Source organism: Carassius gibelio, chromosome B4, assembly GCF_023724105.1.
Source record: "Carassius gibelio isolate Cgi1373 ecotype wild population from Czech Republic chromosome B4, carGib1.2-hapl.c, whole genome shotgun sequence".
NCBI classification, from domain to species: domain Eukaryota; kingdom Metazoa; phylum Chordata; class Actinopteri; order Cypriniformes; family Cyprinidae; genus Carassius; species Carassius gibelio.
Window position 1 is genome coordinate 18,524,902 of NC_068399.1, and position 19,653 is coordinate 18,544,554.

Below are 19,653 nucleotides of genomic sequence, written 5' to 3' on the forward strand. Positions count from 1 at the left end.
AAGGTTTACAATGGTAATTAATGTGTACATGTGTCATTCCAGCATGAATTTACTTTTTATTTTATTTTTTAAATCCATGCAAAATATTTCCTAGCTATGACAGAAACAGAACATGTACTCTAGTCTCAAAGTGCTAATCATGTATATTATGGATGCACAATATATTGGTACTATATTGGATAACATGCCAATATAAGACATTTTTTGTCAATTTAAAAAAAAGCTGCATTTAAAGCAATTAATTTTACTTGATAATGTTATATTTGAATTTTCATCCATTTAATAGTTGGCTATAACATGATAATTGAGCTCATCAAATTAAAAATATAATAAAATAGTATCAGCTAGAATTGAAATATATGTGCATCCCTGTTATATATAATTGTTGTTCATGGATATTTAAACATGCATGAACCACAAATATTGTCTGATAATACGTTTGATATGATTGGTGCTATAATGGATGGAAGATGCTTTAGAGCAGTGTATATCACACTAATGAATGAATCGATCATTAATTCCACGCATGTGATCCTGCCATTGTTCCATCTTCCACCGAAAATCATTTTCCTCCTTCACATTTAATCTGCCATGAAATAATTCAGTGTAGAAAAGGTTAAGACTGGCTGTGGTTGTTGCCGTCAATGACCGACCGCAAAGACCCGCCATTTATGATCTGTCTGATATAATCACCAATATCAGCTGAGCGATTGGAATGAGAAATATCAATCTCTGCTGCTGAGAGCTAAACTTGCCCTCGGGAGTTCAAACCTGCTGCAGCGTCAGACACAAAACAAAGAACATTTCGCTTCAGTGACCAGGGAAAGTGTTTGTGTAAGCGAAAAAAGAAGGATCGGGCAATTAAGAATGCTGTCAGATAAACTCCTCTCGAGATGCTACAGGCATGCTTTACACACTCAGGGGGTATCGACAGGAGGAGGACCGCCACAGCCTTAGACTCTGACGCTTGCGCCACTGCTGCATCGCCAGGGCTTCTGCTATATAAACACTTTGTTTCTGCTGACGATCAGAGCGATGAGCCGGCCGCTACATCCACAGTATTGATCCTCTGATTAGTTTCCTGCAGTTACTGCTCAAAGAACCACCGTGGAAAAAGGGGGGATTATTTTAAGGAAGGGGAGAGAGATGAAAGGAGTATTGGAGGCAAGGGTGGGAGGCAGAGAAAAAAGGTTAAGAGAGAATAACCCTATTTCGAGGAAACCCTATATCCCTTAGGGCGATTAGGTAAACTGGACATTTCACGACTGCATTTTATGATTCTCATCCAGTCTGAATAGCACACATTTGTGTTTTTACAGAGTGAATCACCTGCTGTTTTTGCAGCTCACTTTGAGTCCTAAGAGAAATCAAAAACTGCCAGAATAGGAACTCCTCTTTCGTGTTTCTCACTTATTCTTACCTTCACTTGAATGTCAATTATTGTTCAAAAGAATTGTTAATATTAAAAGAAAATTAAATCCATAAGGAGAGTCAGATCACATACTGCTCAGTTCATTATAATAGCACATATTATTCCATTATAGTAGTTTTTTTTTGTGTTTTTTTTTAAATATAGACATCATTTAATATAATATATCCACATAAAATGATGTATATCACATATATAAAACAAAGTTTGAAAGCTGTGTTTATGTTTAACAAATAATGCTCACCAAGGCATTTATCTGATCAAATATTCAATAAAAGCATTATAAACATTAAAACATAAAAAAATATATTTTAAAATGTAATTTATTCCTGTTATAGCAAAGGTAAATTTACTTCGCATGATCCTTCAGAAAATATTATATGCTGGTTTGCTGTTTTTTATCAATGTTAAAAAATATAAATTGCTAAATAGTGTTTCTTTGAAATAGAAATAACAACTGTATATAATTTTTGATCACTTTAATGAGTTCTAGCTGAATTGCATGACAATATATTTCTTTAAAACATAAAATAAAATACAGAGATCTCAGTCCATTTCAGGGGTTTGTTTCCCCAAAAACAACTATGGTAGCAAGTTCCATCATTACTTATATACTGTAGTTCAATAGGCTATAATTAACAACCATAGCTAACAAAGCTTTTGGGAAACGCTCCACAGATCAGTACATGGCATAATGACTGGGTCAACTGCAACTCTAAACACCATTTACAAAACAATTCAATTTCTCCTCACTTATTTTCTTCAGAAACTTACACAGATGAGAAAAAGAGAGAAATCAACTTTAAAGGCAGATAAATTTTTCAAGGAAACCGTAAACAAGAACATAATTGACACGATTGCACTTGTCACTGTAATTCCTGTGTCAATTCCTTGCGCTTTTTTAATGCTACTCAGAATCATGAGAATGGAAGTATTAAACGGTTTATAAATACTGGTTCTGCCAGACACTGGATTATGGCACCACATCGAAACTGTCAGATAATTAGGCTGTTCATTATTACATTCTGCCGCATGGACCAATTAGCAATCAAATTATACTCACTTCAGCCAATTACTTCTGGACTTGTGATTTATAAACCAATCGTCACTCTGATTATTGTAGTGCCTCTTAAGGCATATCCAGAAGAGCAATTGAATGGAGAAAAGAGATTGTCACGATAAAATTGTTCATTTGTGATACATTTTGATATGAATTGCTTTAAACAAAGAGACTAAATTTGTATGCCTGTTCGCATAATATTAATAACAGCAAGTCTAAAAACAGAGAAAACAGCTGAAAAAAAAAACATCTTTTGTTCTTTTTTTAGTACTCTCTGTACAAAGTACTTTTGACATTTTGTACTCTCCACCTCTTCATAACTCTATTCATATCTCTTTTTGTTGTTTTCTGCTACAAAGAGAAATAGCAATAATAATAGCAAGAAAAATTATAATGGCATGTAAATATATAAATATATATATATCAAAATAAAATAAAACTTGCAGGAAAAAATGGAAAATGCTGCCAGAGGTGAAGAGATAAGATGCAAGAAAATGAAATGGAAGTTATAGATGTCCTTTAGGCTATCTATATAAATATATAATATTAAATGCTACATCACATTGTACGTCAGATGACTATTTCTCCAAGAAAATAGCTGCCGACTCCTGTTCTTGCCAATTAAATTCACCCCGGGGCCTTTCGGTTCTACGGCGCGTAATGCTGTAATCTTGACCAATCCTTTTGAGAAAGTGACAGAGTGCCGGTCACTTTGGGGTGGGTTGTAACAGCAGGGAGAAGGGAAAAGCAATCTTCTGAGCTCAAGCCACACCAGGCTGTGATATGCATTACAGCCAGAGGAGCCTATTTGTATCGAATCCATCACGTTCCATCCGTACCCCTTCCTACTTTAATCACAAACAGTCTTTTATCTAAGCTTTGATATTGGCCGGGGTCTTCATGTGCTATATGCACTGGTGTCTATCGTGAGGGAGAAGGTGAGAGTAAGCTGTTTAAAGTCCAATATTGTGGAAAGCTGGTAATAAAAATGACATTCCGAGTCGGAGAGTGCATGGCATGTCGACAGATCGCTGATAAAGAAATGTGAGGCCTGTGAAGAGAGTTATCAGCTTTCTTTTTCTGGGTCTCACATTCAGTGGACCAGAGAAATCATCACAATAATATAAAAAGGAAGACCCTTCCTTGGTCCAAAACTCAATATGATGTTTGGCGCAGATTAGAATTAAGAAACATACAAGCGGCGAAGGTCACCAATATGAAAGTATAGTTAAGTTGGCTCTTTTTCAATGTAATCTGAAGTGCAGGATCAAGCACATAACACCTCTCAAACTCCTTCTTTAATACTGAAAAAATCATCTTACACAGTGACTCAAAAGTAATACCATGGAAATCACCAAGCTGATATATTTCAATGCTGCCACTATTTAAATTCTAATCCTAGAATACCTTGCTAAAAATGTATGTTTTTTGTTTGATTTTCTTTTTTTATTGTAATATGATATAATAATATGTAATATAATATAATATGTAATTTTATAACACATAATGGCATTGCATTTGTAATAACTACAGCAAATAAATTGTTGCTGAATACCAAATATTTATTAACTTTCTTGTCATTTTATTATCATAGTTCATTGAGAAAGGAAGTATCAATTAAATTTACAGGACCTAGGACAAATTTTCTCATCTCAGCGTACGGGACTATTTTCCCAGGCAGATGCTCAGAAACACAATGTGAATAACATCTATTCTGCTCAAATGCTGCCAAAAGCAATCAGAGCACAGATCTATTACAAGCAAGAGATAAGGATTAAATTAATAAATTTCCTCAGGGACAAATCAAATTCTGGTCATTACCCACAGAGATTAACTTCAGGACAGCTTGCAGGGAAAATAACAGGGAGGGGGGGAGATTTCACATTTTTCTCACTGGAGGCTGTAATATTTAAAGGAATGAATTGCAAGACTCTGTTATAAGAAATATCATTCCTGTCAGATCATCAGAGCTACAAAGAGTTAATAGTGTTAATGGCGGTCATCACTATCATTCACTGTCCATTTTAAAGTTAACATGAAATCAAAATTAACCTAATTAACTTAATTCATGTTTACACATACATGGTTACACATTCCAGCATTGAGTGTGCAATAGAATGATATAGATGGAATGGAATATAGATGGAATGGGATGATTTGAGAGTGAGTAAATGACAGAAATTTCATCAAATGCACATTTGCTGCAAGCATCAATAAGGTTGATCATGCTAAATGCGATAGAGGGTAAAAGCATTATTTGTGATAATAGCCAAAGCCATTCATTAAAAGGGTCATATAACGCCATTTCAAGTTTTCCTTTCTCTTTGGAGTGTTACAAGCTGTTTCGTGCATAGATAAGAACCCTAATGTTGCAAAGACTGAAGTCTCAAACCCAAAGAGATATTCTTTATAAAAGTTAAGACTCGTTCAAGCCCTCCTAAAATGCCTCGTTTGAACATGCACCCATGTCTACGTCACTGTGTGGGAAGCTTTGCATAACACCACCCAAATGTATACGCAAAGAAAGAATAATGATAATGATAAAATAAAGTTTTTTGAATCTTAAACTGCATAAATGCATTGCAATACACCAAATGCACAAAATAATGTTCTTTTTAGCAAGGTCAAATGACCCGTTTGAGCAGAGCTGGTCAGTGACAGATGAAGAGTTATCTTGTTACTCAAAAAGAAATATTCAATATGCACACTACAGAACTTTAATGGATGGACGAACCATGCAGAGAAACTGTGGAGGATGTTTGCAAGAGAAGCAATAATTAGCACCAATATCAATCAAAGCTGTCTATAAGGGCAGGCTTAAGTGCCTGGAGTGCAGAAAAGGAGTATGGGAATGTGCAAGGTCCGCAATTAACTTTTGACATGGCAGGTGCATTCAGCAAAATTGCCATCCATAAATATGTCTTACCAGCCATGAAAACAGTATTTTGTGACTGCTGTACGTACATGAATAAAACAATGCAAAATATAAAATATACTATCTACCTATCTATCTATAGATGCAAAAAATACTACAAGAAAAACCTAGTAATCAGTTAATTGTAAGTTACTTTATTATATATGATGTAGGTTGGTATAACCCATCAGTATACTTAGTTTTTACTTAGCATCAATTCCCAGTATTTGCCATTAGTTCGATAGTCAATACTTGCCATCAGTGCTATATTTTATATTTATATTTATTTAAAAGTGTGTTACCCTAACAGTGTTTTGTCTTGTGTATGGCCCTGTAAATACAAGTATTGTTCATGTCTTATTGACAAACCACTTACAATGAAATCTAATTCATCATGTGCCTTTGTATCACCTGCATAGATGTAGTAGTTATTAGTGTATATTTTGTAGTACATATTTATATTATAGTATATATTAAGGTACATATTTAAAGTTATAAGCTATAAAATATGCAGGCACCAATATGTAATTTTCTTTTCACTGTGGATTTCTGGCACTTTTTTTTTTTTCCTTTCTTTTTTTTTTACAGAATATTGTATGACAATGGCACATTAATAATTGAAAATGAAAAAAAAAGATAAATATAAAATAGATATATAAATATACTTTTAAAAATATATGATTTATCTAATTTAAATACTATAACAAATCATGAAATTAAATTGATTAATTGTAGCCTTGTGACTGCTCTACTATTTTTACTTTGTTAAATCTTTATAACATAAGTTATGATTTTAAAAGCATTAATCAGCTGAAGTACCCTTCAAGTGGGCAGTCATGTTCAAATGGATAGAGAGTCAGACTTTTAACTCGAAGGTAGTGGATTGGAGTCTCAGATCCGGCAGGAATTATGGGAGAGGGGAATGAATAACCAGCGCTCTCTCCACCTTCAGTACCACGACTGAGGTGAGACCCTTGAGCAAGGCACCGAACCCCCAACTGATCCCCGGGGCGCTGCAGCATTGGATGCCCACTGCTCGGGTTGTGTGTGTGTTCACTACGATGAGCGTGATTTCAACAAGTACAACATGTTCCTGGATCAACATCCTTGTTAATCCTGGAACAACATTCCAATCAACCAATCAGAATTGAGATATAACTTTTCAGAAAATAACTGTTTTAGGCTTACAATCAGAGTTAGGTGCTTCTACTCCCTTGTTAATCAGCTATCATTTCCCACTGATTTTAGTAATCAAATATGGGTAGGGTTAGGGGTAGGGATTGGATTAAGTCTAGATTTTTGTACAACAATGTTGATCCAGGATCATCAAAAGATGTTGAACCAGGAACCACGTCTTACTTGGTAAAATCACGGTGACCTATTCACTACTGTGTGTGTGCACTTGGATAGGTTAAATGCAAAACACAAATGCTTTCACTTTAATAAAAGATACAACATCTCACATTTACCACATTAGTAGCTTAGTACGATGAATATTCCACATGTCACCACAGAAGTCCTTTGGCCAGCCTAGTCTGGATTGAGGTAACAGTCTAAAGACATGCACATTTGTTTTCACACATACATTCCAGTAGACTGTGCTTTTCCCTGCTGTAAACAGTTCACAGTCCTCCAAAGCATCATGAGAGACGTTTGAATCGACAGCACTGGAGAAAAGATGCTGGAACGGGACAAAGGCCCAGCTGGGGGCAGCTTGATGGGGGGACACAGAAGAGAGACCCCCTCCCTCATACGCAGATGAAGAGGAGCGGGGCATCCTTGCTCTGATGGGAAGCCTCAGCATCCTGCTTTTTAAGGGAAGGACAAGAACAGCGGGGTGGGGGTTTCTTCGCTTTCATCCGGAAATGAGACATGACCGGTGGCCTGTGTGGAGAAGCCATGCATTTCAAAACTACTCACATCCATGCATGGTACTAAGATCTGTCTGCACTGACACACACACCGATTTGATTTACTTCCAGAGCTCCTGTGGAGACTGGAACATATACCACAAACCAACACACACACACATTCTCCAATTGTTAGATATCCTTCACAAGCTCCCTCCATGCATCTTCAGAACACTCATTTCCACACCTCACTTTTTCTCCCAGCTCACAGAAATGAGTTAAAGGAAGAGTTTCTGTTGTGTGGCTCAAATGGGCTTTGAGTGCTGCATTTCCAATCAGTCACAGCTGTATCAAGGCATTTTTCTCAAGCTCTCCTTCCCTTTTTTTCTTATTTTTGGCGGTGGAATGGCGAAAAGAAAGATAAACACATTCTGCACTTTCTGTTTAAGGTTCATTACACAGCCTCAATCTGGGGCGGGAGAGTCGGCGAAGAGTTAATTCCTCGCCGTGTGAGAGAAAATGCATTAACAGAGTCCTATCCATCTTCAAACTGACATATCCATTTAAATGTTTGCCTCTTATTTCTAAAGAGATGCAGGCCGAAGATCATTGCTCTCTTTCTTTCCTCCATGTACACTTTCTCTCTTTCACATACTTTCTGAGATGCACTTACTTTTTTCTGCTTTTAAAATATGATGTGGTGAATTTACAACAGTTGCCCCAATTTACAGTGCAAAACCATACGTCTCATTAACTAAACACTCACAATACAATACATTGAGTTGCACCATCATTGCCAAGCTTTTCAGCACATATTAGGCTTACTTATATGAACTATGGCTTTCTCTCTTCAATTTAAGAGTAATGATCCGAACATTTATCAATTAATAGTAACCAACATCCTCTGAAAATGTGACATTTGTATTTTAGAACACCCTATGAGGAATACTATGAGGTGAGTTTATACATTTGCACCAAACATACATTGCAAAACCTTTTTTAAGCTTAACCAGGTGTTCAATTTGTTGAAAAAGCATTGGGACATCTTATAGGCTCATAGGCTTATGCACATGCACTTTTCAATCCAATAATAAGACTCATTTAATAGTAACCAACATACTTTAAAATAATGACATTGCTACCAATTGTACAGACATTTCTTTAAAATAGGGAAATTTGTGTTCTTTGAAATGTATTAACTCTAAATCTAATAAGCCCAATCTTTGATACTATTCTCATAAAATTAACTCTAATGTTCTGATGGCATAAAATGTTATTTAAAAGCAAATTATATTTGTTCTATAACTTTGACTGATGGATTTTATTAGATTAAACTGTCCAAAAAAAATTTAATCTACTCTCTATGCTCTAAAATCTATGCTAGCCAGTAATGTAACGCTTAAATAAATGTGTTCTTTAAAAAAAACAATCAGCAAGAGCATCATGGGAAATCTATGTTTAAGGTCCCGTTCCTCTGTATATTAAAAGGTGAATCATGTTTTCGGTGCACTCTCAAAGAAATATGAAAATGTCATTTTCACAAATGTAGGATTACATTGTGATCATTTATCTATGTGAAGAATATATAAGAAATATAACATCAGCATTTTCCTGACTGGTGTCCATATATAGCTTTCACTTTTCATTCATTCAGGAAATAATGAATGCACGGAGGTTGTCTTCTCTGTTTGCGATTGTGCTGTTTAATAAACAGCTTTAGAAAGGATCTACAGAGTTATTAAAATCAACTACGCCCCAAGCAATCTCTATATCACACTCCATCAGGAAAAAAACTCACAGCTTCTCTTCAACAACAATAAATGAACACCAAGAGAAAGAGAGAGAAGACTTCACAAAAGGCACTTACTCAAAATTTATATTAGAGTTACTAATGAGATTTACAAAAAGAGGTTTGATTAAAACTTAAGTGAATTAAAGTTATACACCGACATTAAAACTAATTGCAAAGTTTATATTCTTCCAAAACAATAATTCCTCCAAAATATCTCTCGGGCACAAACTGTTTGTTGTTCGAATTGGAAATGATTTTTCTTCCCTACTTCTTGTCAGGGCAGTGCAATAAGGGTCTCTACCACCCGCCAGCCAAAAAGCAGACAGAGAAAAAAAAAAAAAGCCCACAGACAGACTGAGATGATCCAGGCCCTGTGAATCAGGGCAGAAAGTCTAATACTGAGCACCTTTGTGCTAGAGAATGAACATGACGAAGCACTCTAACCTTCCTCAACACTTCAGTGGCCTTCAAAGCTGTTAGAATTCACCACAAAGAAGAAAATAATTTCCAATACATATTAATGACTTAAATGGACTAAAATCCATCCATGTCCTTGAGGCTTCAGTGCGACAAACTTCACTCCGTAAACACAAGAGCCTTGTCAATAAAACAATAATTACCGGAAACACAGTGATACATGTGAGACAGTGACAGTGATCTGAAATTCACCATTACACCAAGCATGAATTCATAATACGTCTGAGGGCCTTTAAATAACAAATAAAGCATGTTGTCACAATAGATCATAATTGAATTACTATTCATCATGGTCACAATACACCCCAGCTGATTTGTTCAAAATGATTACAATGATATAAACGCACAAACACACAATACCATATTATCCTATGTGACCCTGGACCACAAAACCAGTCCCTGGGGTGTATTTGTAGCAATAGCCAAAAAAAAAAAAAATGCATTGTGTGGGTCAAAATTATCGATTTTTCTTTTATGCCAAAATTCATTAGGATATTAAGTAAACATCATGTTCCATGAAGAACCAGCTTCATGCTGTTATGTGGGTGAGGCAAGGGTGTGAGATTGTAAACATTTTGGAACATAAAAAAAAAGGTTACAAACAGAAAACACAGAACACAATTAACAAGTAGGCGGGAAACGGTGAAGGCGCCCATAAGTTATCAATTCCCCTCTTTCTCCAGCCCACTTGACACCTCAACTGCTTTTGCAGCAGATCCTGAGGTCCATCCTTTTATTACTGCATGTGGATCGTGTGGATCGATTGGAGAAGGAGTTACAGTGTAGACAGCAGTTCTCTGTTACAGCCCTGACACTGACACTTATGGGCCAACCGATAACCCATTTACACTTTATGAATTACAAATTCAAACACGTATTAATAAAACATTCAGCCCTTTCTGGGGTCACATGTGAGATGCATACGCATGCACAAACGCGCACACACACACACACACAGACAAACCTATGGTTGCAGATTCTGTATCATTAAATGTACACTACATACAGCTCATGGGATCTCATTTGCTATGCTGTGATGGTGCTCATGTGGGTGATGCTGCTGACCCATCACTGTTGTTATTTATAGACGCAAGACAAGAACTTCAGGGTCAGGGGAGTCAAAGCAGCACTTGTAATTACTGCTGACTCACTGCCTCTGCACAGAAAGGGTTATTACCCTTACCATCCACACCGACTGAGACTAAGGATGAAGATTTCATCATCCTCAGTTTTTCAACTCTTCAATTAGCATTACTTCTTTAATGCATTCCATTTTGTTTGAATCCATTAACATCATTGGTCGCATGGTATTTACAGCTCATTTGATTGGCTGTGGGTGTATCACTCTAAACATATTTAGTTCAGAGAAAAAAGGACTGCAGAGAAATGAGGAGACAGAATGTAGGGCCTCTGTGCAGCCGAATTGCTCTCCTCTTGACTGGACACTTTAAAAAGAAAATATAAAAGCTCTCCAGGTGCTTATCTCTGCCCGGTGTTCACGACCCCTCACTGCACCCAATTGAAAACCTCAAGAGAAGAATGGAAGCAATATTAGGATCAGCCACTAGAGGGATCTAACAGACACATTGATGTAATGAAACAACATAAAACAGATTCATATTTAATATTAAACAGTGGTTCTCAACTGGTGAGCTGTAACTTGTTTTGAGAGTCATGGCATGGGTAACAGGAAAAAAACAATGGTAAATGCAAATAACAAAATGCTAAGTTTTGGGGCTCAGCAAGATTTTTATGTTTTTGACATAATAAGGCTATATTTAATAAAAAACCTGTAATATTTTGAAATACCATTACAATTTTAAATACATGATTTGGATTCCGTTTTAACAATCATGTAGAGAATATTCAGTCATGATCATTTAAATACATTTTAATATTAGACATCTGTTAGGCTACTTTTGTACACTAAAACATTTTCAATACCATGTAGGGTCTCCACTTGATATCAAATATCAAAACTTGGTCCTGAAACAAAACCAAAGAATCATTACAGGACTAAAAGTCAGAATATCCAAATATAATAAAAAAAAAGAAAGAAAAAAAAGATTCTGTGTCCCTGTTGAATCATAATTCATACAATTCTGTGCATGTGTAATATGTGTTGTTGTGCGATATAATATAATGAATTATTCACGACGTGACAGAGAAATACTCCCACATATTTGAATGAGTCCTGCAGATAAACAGCAGCTGAAAACTCTTTCAAACTTTCTCCGAGTGCTGCTGGTTTTTCAGCGGTGTGAGCTCTAAATGACAAAGGAGCCCTGCACTGCAGCAAGCACAATAACACTCGCAGCACAGCAGAGCAGAGAGGCCCAGGGATTCAGAGAGTACCGTGGGGGATTACAGATGGCCCTTCAAATTAAATCAAATAGTACAGCTCAGGATCAGGCTTACGGCCGCCTACGGGAGAGGTGTATATGACTGGAGCCGGAGCCAGCCAGTGTGGAGAGGGAGAAAATCACCTCCAAATGAGTTTCTGATATATCTATAGATAAATTGAATTTGAAAATCTTGACAGTGAGTGATCTGAGGCTGGAAGAGGAGCAAGTCAAAGGTGGCACTCATTCTTTCACTGCTTCTCATAAACACACACAGAGAGAGAGAGAGAGAGACGTTTGGTTTTCTATCGTGAGGGCTTTCTATTGACGTCTATAGTTTTTATACTGAACTAATGATTTTTTTTTCTCACTAAACCCTAAATTTCACACTCAAAGAAATCATTTTGCATTTTAAAATTTTTGTTAAGATATTGTTTGATGAGCCATTTTCCATAATGTTCAGGTTCAACTATCCTTTCATTAATATTTGGTAACTCAAGAATCAAAACACACATGCACACACACACACATACATGACAAATTAGACTGCAATACAATACTCAACACAGGTATGAGTATGACTTTATATTCTTCTACGCAAATTAGTCTTGCACTTAAAAAAAAAAAAAAAAAAAAAAAAAAAAAAAAAACACTATGAAAGTCTTTTTTTCATTGTCCTATTTATAAAAAAGTGACCTTTATCTAAAATGTTTCCAGACCTACAGATAGAGAATGCTATTCTGAGAGCCAAATTAAATAATCATATAGTTTCCATCTTTCCATCTTTAGAAAGGTTCAGGGCTTCATCAGCAACTACTCAATATGACATTTTGGTGACAAATTAATAGTTTAAACTTTGAAAACTTACAGTAGAAACCAACAACTTTCAGACATAGACCTTTGTAGACAAATTTTTACTAATATAGATGTACAACTAAGTCAACATAATAACACAATTCAAAACTAATATAATTAAAAGATGTTTAAAAGGTTTGTCCATAGTCCCTTTATTTCTCCATCTCACCTAGGCTTTTGGATGCCTCTACTACTACTTCTTCAGTCTTGTTTGAATGCATTTCTCATCTCTACAAGGTCCCTGTTCTTTCATTACTTATGATTCATATCACTTTTGCTGCTGCATTATCATTAGGTAAGTTATTATAATACAAATACAAAAGGAGACGACATTCCATCTTTTCACTCTTGACTTTGAGAAAAAATGACTACTGAGGAATAACACCCCTAAGAGCTCAGAAACCCAGCATGAACTTGTAGAATCAATTACATTAGTTTTTATGTGCTAATGGGGTCATATGACATGATTTGTAAGTTTTCCTTTCTCTTTGGAGTGTTACAAGCTGTTTGTGAATGGAGAAGATCCCTAAAGTTGCAAAGACTAAAGTCTCAAACCCAAGTCTCGATTTAAAAAGTTAAGGCTCATCCATGCCCTCCTAAAACGCCTCGTTTAAGCACACCACCACATCTATGTCACTGTGTGGGAAGATTTGCATAACACCACCCAAATGTTCACGCAAAGAAAGAAGGCCACCATGTCATGGAGATGCTGTGTGTTTCGCTGCAAAAGCAAAACTACTTCGTTTGGCATTCCAAAAGAGGACACAACTAGAAATCCGTGATTAAGTTGTATTTACAGTACAACACTGTTCCAGAACAGTTTATCCCAAATATTCAGATGTGTGCAATGCATTTTACGGAGGACTGTTTCCTGAACCTAGGAGAGTAGCCTACAATGCTGTCTGTTCTGACTCTCAGTCTGTAAGTATGTTTTCATATTCAAAGAATTTGCGACTTATGAGACAAACATGAGTTTAAAGCAGTGTATAGTAGACCTTGTTTCTCCGACCAGAAATGCAGGCATGGTTTTATGTTTGCGCAGTGCAATACACAATGCAACGCATTAAAAAAAAAGTATAAGTCATTGTAATCAATAATTATGTCCCCACTGGATGCAACAAATGCCTCATTTGTAATGGGTTTAATGGTTTTGTCTTGTCGCACCGGGACACAAGCTTCACAGTATGGTAAGGGGCAGAACATTTCTGTGACACTCTTGAGATATTCAGCAAATCACAGTGCACTGGATAGCTGGCCAATCAGAACACAACTCGCTTTTCAGGACGATGAGCTTTTTAAAAATGGATGTTGTAATAATATAAACTCCATAACTACGGGAAGGAGGAGGCGGGAACCGGCGGACAATCAAACAGAAACTTTAATAATCCAAAATAAACACAAAACAGCGCACCAGCCCCTCACGGACGACTGGTGAGCTCAAATAAAAACCAAAACACAACTAAAAGCCCAGGCCTGGTCCTCTCTCGTCCTTCACTGTCTTCGCTCCAGTTTTATATCCTTCCATCTCCTACGTGGGACTGCGGTGGGGCGCAGGTGTTGCTGATTTCCCAATCATTCCGCCGGCCTCCCTCCTTGTTCCCACGTCCCTCGGCCCCACCCCACTCGCCAGAGATGCGTTTCAGAAAGGTGGGGCATAGAGGAGAAATAATAATGTACAATACGTCGAAAATAATGTTTTTTTTGTTTTTTTTTACCTTAAATCACATAGACACATTGCATTACACCAAATAATGTTACTTTTAGCAACATCATATGACCGTATGATAGTGAGCAGTCCTCACTATTAAATACTCATAAATATATATCCAAGAATGTTAACAGGTTATTATGAGGATAAAATATTAAATTAGTATGAAAACCCTTGAGGACAGCCACTGTATTAAGTATACTATAAACCACATTGCAATGATACATTCTAATTAACAGCTTGTCATTTATTTTTACTTAATACAAATCTGAACTTTTTATAAAATTATCATTTAATTATATTTTACATTATATTAAATTATCACTTAATTATATTATATTATCAGACCTACCTAACAATTTTTTTTACAAATTTCATAAAGAAAATAGTACCAATTACTTACCATGATCTAAGGTAACTATATAAATGCAAAAATGTATAGCAAAATAATTGTATGCCTGTGCACATCACCTTTCTCTGAGCAGGGGATGTTTGTGTCAAATTCTGCAGGTTCATTCCTCAAAAGACAGCAGGACAAAAAAAAGTGCATTTAAAAGGACATTTGCAGAAACATTATAAATGCGGGAGTTTTCTGCTTTGTTTTTCACTTTTCATTTGTCTAGGATCATCACTGCAATGATTCAAATGAGTCTTTCTGAGACACACACAGGCATCACCCTAATGCGTTTCTTTCTGCCACATCTCTTTACAAAGATAGACCATTAAAGCTGATCACAGAGGCATGTCTAGCATCAGTTCAGTTTTTTTTATTTGCTCGAGGGAGGATGCCCTTCATTAAAATAACAACAGCTCATCTCATGCATATGGAAATGGAACTTTCTCAATCTCCAGTACGGGGTCTGGCCTGTCCTCTGAAAAGTCTTATGCAGGACACATCGCAGGATTAGGAGGAGGTCACGCGTTCATCCTCACGGCTCCATACACAGCTTATTCCATTCCCAAATCCTAACCTTGAGCAATGTGACCCAAACTGGCTGATCCCAAATCGGCATTAACAGTGAAAACTCACCCCTTATTTTCGAACAGACCCAAGATGTTTTATCACGCAACTTACTACAAACAATCAAAAGGGACAAAAAGTGAAACCCCTAATCGCTCAAAAGCCTTCGTGATCAAAACAAGCCTGTTGAAATCAATATTCCAACTTCAGACTGCCACACTGTCATCTAATTCCCCGCCATATCCTTTTGTCTCAGTCGGATGAAAATGTTTGGGTGACGGGGATGAGGGGGCCTTGTGGAAGTGTGTTTCGCAAAGGGGTCAGCATAATAACGAGATTAGCGAGTTTTAATTTAGATTAAACAGGGTTTGGCTGATCGAGGCCCCCGCTGTTGTTCCCTCTGTACAAAAGGAAAGACGTGCCGACATCAAATGGACATGAGAGTGAGACGCTGTTCACCGCTGCACTTCATTAGTCAGAACAGCTGCGTAAACGCATCAGCTTTGAGTCGTCTTCCACACTGACTCCGGAGAATTAAAAAAGGATTTGTGTTGATCTGCATCATATTTATTCATGTCCAGCATCTAACAGCATTTTCTCAACTTGACTAAACAAATTTTAACTTACTTTTGATGTCTTCTGCATTTTGTATCAACCATCATCTTGAAAGTGTCCAGCTGAAACAACTTCGGAGTTTTCCCCTAAACAACAACACAAAAAAAGAGAAACCAAAGACATTTTTTGATTAATGTAGTGTGTGTGTGTCATATATATATATATATATATATATATACACACACACACTTATAAATAGAAACATAATATTGTTTTATCCAGTTAAAACATTCAGAGCAGTGTTTCTCAATCTTTTTTGAGACAGAGGGCTCCAACTTGTCCAAGACAATAATCAAAAATAATTACATTAAAAAATAAATTAAAAAATAATTAGCAGAAACTGGGACTATTAATATATTTAATTAACTGCAGTTCACTGGTTTCAAGAACTCAACATTCTTAAATCAAAAGCAACACTTTGTTTTAAATTATTATTAAATTTCAATAATTTGATTACATTTTATATTTTGAAGTTTATATTTTAGATTAAAGTTAAATCTTTTTAAATGACTATTGATTTACAAAGATGTATAGTTAATATTAAATAACCTTTAATACAAAACTTATTTCAGCTAGCCGCCAGGGCAACATTTCTAATTTTTATTTCGTATTAACTTGAACTAAAATAATTAAAACAATTAAAATAAAAATAAAATAGAATAAAAATGAGAAAAGAAAAAAAAAACAATAAAAATATTAAAACTTCAATCTAAAAAATGGCGGGTTGTTTCAACCCAATTTTATGCCAGATATGGACTAATCCAATTGTAGGTTTAAAATTTAATTTAAAACTTTCCATATTAAACCCAAAACATTTTTAGAAGTGTTTAAAATTAAAATAAAGACGGAAAACAAAAATAAATTCAAATATTAATAAAAAATTACAATAATATCTCAATGTCACTAAAATAACACATTAAATAGTTTTTAGTCACCATGAGACCCACAAGTGGGCCCTGGGTCCCTGGTTGAAAAGCACTGCTCTAGGTAAAGAATGTCCCTCCCCCTAAATTATAATAACCACCTTCCTCTGCAATAGTAAGTACTAATGTAATAGTAAGCACTAATGCTCATAATTTATTTTCTTTTTCCAGGCCATCAATTTGCTGCAAAGAAAGTGGCTAGAATTCATTCATTTTGACAGTGACTTAATTGCTTTTGTCCACAGTACTTGTCAAGGGTGGTTTTGACAAACTAAAAGCTATTAGATATTAAAAAAGGAATCTGTGGCATCCTCGCTGATATTAGCATAATTTGGATAAATCAATGTCGTTTCATGCCAGTGAATTTAAAAAGCATTTGTTTTCATCAAACGTGTGAATATTAAGCTGATGACAATGTGGGGGGGGGGGGGAATACTGTTAAAGGATGTACTTTTTCCGTTCTTCAGATTTAGTTGACTCAATTACACCTCTGCTAACATGGCATTGGCAGTGAGGCTAGTGCAATGCTGAGCACACGTCACATTATGCATGTGCCCGATTTACGCCAACAGCCTTCATTACGCGAAACCTGATTAAGTGTTCCCTCCAGGCCGAGGTAATGATCCCTCACCCATTGTTATTCATATTCACCAAGGGTTCAGGGCTAAGCACCTCCTTGTATCTCCACTTTGGGCTCCATTAATAATGTCTATTCACAGCCATAAGTTTGTCATTTGTAAATGACACCTGGGGGTATCCGCAAATGGTGCGCGATTGCAGATGGGGCCTGGTCATGAGTGTATTAATGTCCATTTGTTTGTGTGTTTGTGTTTGCGTGACAAGTGGACATATGTTATCTAGCATTTCTAGCAAAGGCCCAGATTGCCCTTGCTAATGCTCAGATGCTCCCCAGAGAATCACAATGCACATATTTACATAATGCAGGAATGTAAAAACAATCAGACAAGCGGGCAGTAAGGAGGGAGGAGGCGGCGGCAGCAGGAAGGAGGAGGTGAGGCTAAATTTCTCTCTCACTACAGCTACAGTTTAATGGATTCTGCTGATTACCCCTGATGGCATCACGCTCATGGCTTTCAACTTCTGCATTAAATCTCTGAATATTTAAAGTGACTTAATCCTAATAATATTTTTGTCAAAACTGTGTTGTCAGTGAAAATGATGCCATATAAGAGTAGGAACTAATAGGGTAAAAATGTAGCACTTGAAGTTCAGCCTTTTACAAGTTCAACTTTAACATTCAACTGTAGCATTCAGACCAGAATTTGGGGGTTTTGGTTTTCAGATTAATAATCGGTTTGGCTATATAAATGAGGTAAAAGCACATGTGACCCTGGACCACAAAACCAGTCTTAAGTAGCACGGATATATTTGTAGCAGTAGCCAACTTTTTTGTTCAAATTATAGATTTATTTTATACCACAAATCATTAGGATATTAAAAGATCATGTTCCATGAAGATATTTTGTAAATTTCCAAACATAAATATCAAAACTTTGATTAGTAATATGCATTGCTAAGAACTTTATTTGGACAACTTTTAAAGTAGATTTTTTTTTCCCCAATACTTTTTTTTTTTTTAACACCCTCAGATTCCAGATTTTCAAATAGTTGTATCTCGGCCAAACACTGTAATTTCCTATCAAACCATATGCATCAACAGAAAGCTTATTTATTCAATAAATGACATAATGACCCTTATGACTGGTTTTGTGGTCCAGAGTCACATACATAAATATTTCTTTACCATAAGTAAAGAAAATTATCTTACCTACTTTGCAAAAGAAGAAAAATATCCATTCATCTATTTGGTTTTTAAGTTCAAGTTTTAAGTTTTGGTGTCATTTTTTGATTGATTGACAGATAAAGTGACAGTTTAAACACTTGCATTGATGCAACAGATTTCGATTTCAAATTAATGTGTTTTTTTATTTCACTTTTAATTTATGAAAGAATTCTGAAAAAAAATATCATAGTTTCCAATATAATAAGCACCACAACGGTTTTCAACATTGATAAGAAATGTCTCTTGAATACCTGTAATGAATGCACACAGGAAACGAGAGATCCAATTGCAGTGTTTTAAATCCAAAAACAGCCTAGAGGTCAAATAACAAGGAAAGCAGTCCAAAAACAAGAACCATGAAAAACCACAAGAAAGCCAGGTGAAGAAAAACAAGGACTCCATGAAAAACGATGAAAGTGGAGACAGCTGGGTGCAATTAACAGGTGTGCAGTTAACAGTGATGAAGGGACAAGGCTTTGTGGGAAATGTAGTGCCTGCAGTGGGGTGACTATGGGGAAGTGAGACCACTAGTGGACACCCAGGAAAACACAGAACAGACACTGTGACAATACCAAATCAAGTTACCAAGAAGACTGGAGTATTTTTAATTTGTAATAATATTTCTCAATATTAATGTTTTAATCAAAGAATGTTCATCAAAGAAATGCAGAGTATATGAAAAATGTCTGCTTTATTACATTGGAAAGCAGCAAGGTTGAATCAGGAAGATTCTCCAGTCATTAACATTGTCATCTTTCTGCTCAATCATCTCCGTACTGCCACCGTTCCATCCAATACATTTTCTAAATCATCTTTCCTGGTTCAATACCTCCCCAGACCCCCAGCATGCAGACAATCAAGTGCTTTCTGAATCACTCGCCCTACCGCCTGATAAATTATTCAGCTGGATATAAGTAGACAAT

The 19,653-nt window shown here is 36.0% G+C and overlaps 1 long non-coding RNA gene across 2 annotated transcripts in view; it reads right to left on the bottom strand.

Moving 5' to 3' along the window:
* Window positions 1–19,142, bottom strand: part of LOC127956481 (uncharacterized) — a 60,587-nt gene extending 41,445 nt beyond the window's left edge. For both annotated transcript variants that reach the window (XR_008153570.1, XR_008153569.1), the window contains exons 1-2: window positions 18,982–19,142; window positions 16,016–16,089 (exon numbers count right to left, since the gene is read on the bottom strand). This is a non-coding gene — a long non-coding RNA (uncharacterized LOC127956481). The remainder of the gene's footprint in view (window positions 1–16,015; window positions 16,090–18,981) is intronic.
* Window positions 19,143–19,653: the final 511 nt, after the last annotated feature.